Genomic DNA, 3,999 nt, shown 5'->3' with positions numbered 1-3,999 from the left:
ACACACACACACACACACACACACACACACACACACACACACACACACACACACACACACACACACACACACACACACACACACACACACACACACACACACACACACACACACACACTTGACTTGGGTCACTCATTTAAATCATAGTTTGCCATACAGTAGCCCAAATATTGACAGCAAATTCACTTTTCAGACAGACAGACAGACAGACAGACAGACAGACAGACAGACAGTGATAATATTGAACATGAACCTGTCATAAGGTGAATGAGGTCACTTGCCGTGTTGTTCCTCACCAGCCAGAGTTATTTCACTGTTGGCTATGAATGTTCCTTGCTTTAAGCTGCTTTAGTCAACCAAGTGTGATCCTGACTAATCATTTCGCTCAAACAAGATGCTATTGTTTGTAGTGTTTTTCCACATTTTACTTGCCATGTGAAAAGCGTAATAGTTCAGCAATATCAGCCTTAAAACAACAAATTATGAATTAACGTTCTACTTTGATGGTTGTTATCGGATTTATGCCAGTGTCATATTAGGTACGGAACATAGGCCTATATACCTATTGGAAGATCGGCTGATGTCATGTTGATGACATACGTACATGAGCATACGCGAAAGGAGTTGCATTGTACACAGTACACTTATATTACCACAAACATGTCACAAAGCTTGGTCAATCAATGAAGCCGATGGATAGAGTTGACCAATCATTGAAGTTGATGGATCGAGTACTCCTCGACCATTACTAACACTATCCCAAACCTAAACCCTAACCTCACAGGAAGCCACGGGCGATTTGTAACCCGCAGCACGGGCGATTTGTAACCCGCAGCACGGGTGATTTGTAACCCGCAGCACGGGTGATTTGTAACCCACAGCACGGGTGATTTGTAACCTGCAGCACGGGTGATTTGTAACCCGCAGCACAGGTGATTTGTAACCCGCAGCACGGGTGATTTGTAACCCGCAGCACGGGTGATTTGTAACCCGCAGCACGGATGATTTGTAACCCGCAGCACGGGTGATTTGTAACCCGCAGCACGGGTGATTTGTAACCCGCAGCACAGGCGATTTGTAACCAGCAGCACGGGTGATTTGTAACCAGCAGCACGGGTGATTTGTAACCAGCAGGACTAACGGGAGGTCTGACTTAAGGGCAGTCCCCGTAGTGGTCAGCCCCCTCCCCTCCAAGTAACACACAGAGGTTCAGTACATCCTCCACGGACAGTGTGACGTTTCCACAGTCAGTAATGATTTGGGGTGCCATGTCATCTGCTGGTAGTGGTCCACTGTGTTTTATTGAGTCCAGAGTATTGCGCGCACACGCACGCACGCACGCACGCACGCACACACGCACACACGCACACACGCACACATATATAATTGTTTGTTTGTTTGGTTGTTTGTTTGTCGGTTGTTCATTGTTATTTTATGTAAAGTGTCCATGGGTTCATGAAAGGTGCTATAATGTGATATCACAATGCATAACGGTAATGGCATGTAAAACAGTAATATTTTTTTTTAATAATAACGTAAATCACGACCTTGATAAACAGTGTGACGTGTTGCGTGTGTGCTCATCTATCCCATTAAAACTTCCTTTGCTGTACTTCCAAATTGTTGAGATACAAACTAATTACCATGGGCTATTAAATGACAGTTGCTGTCATAAGTGTGGGGCCATTAGAGGTGTCGTTGTGCAGCACCGACAGGGACTGCTGATAGAGTGGGACCAAATGAGAGGGCTGACACAGATACCAGTGTGGTAAAGATATAAATGATCCAAACCTTACCATTGATTTAACTAATGATGAGTGCTCAAAGTGCAACAATAGTAATTTTGCCATAAAACTGTCAGCAGTTAATCAATCTGTTAAGGGGTTTCCTCATTCTGTGTAAGATTTATTAAATGTTCACCCTTGCATGTCTGGACTTGTTCCCGTCTGTCTGCCATGTACACAAAGCAGGTCTAAATGTTCAAGACGAATTACACCTTTGATGTACATTGTCTGCGCCCATTGTTTCCAACTCAGACCGTAAGGTATGGCATCGAGGTGACATAACTGATGTTATTATTATTAAATATTTCTTCTTCTTTTTTTACATTAAAACCCCATGACAACTCAATTTATGTGTCTTCTGTCATCTTGGTCTTGATGATTTTTTTGCTCTGTATATTTTCGTCTGAGGTCCCCGGGCTCTGTCTCGTGCATTGCAGGCAAGACTTGCATGTTAGATGCCTTAGGACTTACGAGGCCTGCTGGTACATCTGCCAACAATAGGAATTTCCCTAGTTTACACAACTCCAGCGCAAAGCAGGGTTATCTCTAAAGATTTACCCCTCATTGTTTCCTTTTGGAAAGGGTTCATGCCAACTGAAGTGTGTTTGAAACGCTGTTACCTCCGCATCCATTAACTAAGCCTACTTTATCTCGACTGATTCATGTAATTAAGATAATTCTCTGGGTTATTTTGTAATTGCTTCCTTTCTCATATGAAATATCGTTAATCAGTCTCAGTTCAAAGCTCACTTCATTGTAAATAACTAATTGGATGGCAGTGATGCTGTTTTTCGTTAATTTCCCTGACATGTATATATTATTGGCCCATTCAAAATCTTGCTCACACAAATGTGTGTGTCTGTGTGTGTGTGTGTGTGTGTGCGTGCGTTTGTGTTTTCTTCCTCTTCCTGCTAATGTCCTGCTTGCTCAGGGGAGAAATTGAATCTTGACCACCAGGTCAGAATTCGTGTCAGATCCTGTTTCTAGGTTAGACATGACCTTTGACACAAAATGTCTCAATGGAAGAGCCTTTGACTACAACCACCCCAATTGTATGAGTTATATAATAAAACTTAAAATAAATATAATTTTGTCCAGTCTCTATGTTCATACAATATAAGTTATATTGTATTGGATGATAGATAAGACAACATTATATTTTATTAATTTAAAAAGTTACAAAGTGAGGCTAATCCTATTGACCAGAGATCCAGAGAAAACAAATAAAACAGACTTAATGGGAGGGACATTTTGAATGTTTTAAGTTATCAATTCACCTTCCTGCGACCCCACTTGGGGTCTCGACCCATAGTTTGAGAACATCTGCCCTGCAGGTCAATAAAAAATGTCTAATTCAAATCCTGGTCTCTAAACTGCCTCCCCCTGGCCAGCCGGGGCGCCTGATGGAGGGGAAAGGAACTGGTCGGAATAACGTGTTCCTTCCACGCGCTACGTCCGGCCGGGGAAACTCCACCCTGTCAGGTGAAAAGAAGCAGCTTGGACTCCTCATGCATAAAAGGAAGCATGAGGTCAGTCCGCTGACCCCCCCAGGTTGGCAGAGGAAGTGTAGCGCCCAGGATTACATTAGATAATTGAAATAAAATCACACCCGTGTGAACTGAGTGGTGTAAGGTCTTATATAGCCTGTCTGACGTAATGAAATCATGTCTGACGTAATGAAATCACACCCGGGTGAACAGGGTGAACATAGCAACCATGCTCATTTTTTCTGCACAGACTAACAAAGCCAGTTGTAGGAGTGGTTTACACCACTCAAAAATGGGTTGCAAAAATTGTGGGATAAAAATTATATATATATATTTAAAGGTTATTAGGTTGTGGCCTCCTGGTGGCGCTATAATAGGCCAATGTGAAAAGGGTGCCATTTCTTCTTGCCTTGTATGGAAATTGGATGATCTGAGGCATTTTGTTCCAAAAATGTGTTTTGCAAAAATCCACCTGTTAGTGGCGCTATAACAGGCCAATGTGAAAAGAGTGGGATATATTCCTCAGCCTAGTAGGAAAGTCTGTGAAAGAAAAGTGGGACCATCCATGCAGAGACCATCACGGTTCCTTGAGGGGGTTCCAATTCCAAATGGTCCCGTTACAGATCTGTAACTCTGAATGCATTTGAATTTTGTCAATACAATTTATACAATTGGGGTGGTTGTATTATGTCACTCTTCTATTGAGACATTTAGATAGATCTTGTCAA

Source organism: Electrona antarctica (genome assembly GCF_951216825.1).
Source record: "Electrona antarctica genome assembly, chromosome: 20".
Lineage (NCBI taxonomy): Eukaryota > Metazoa > Chordata > Actinopteri > Myctophiformes > Myctophidae > Electrona > Electrona antarctica.
This window is presented reverse-complemented; position numbering follows the sequence as displayed.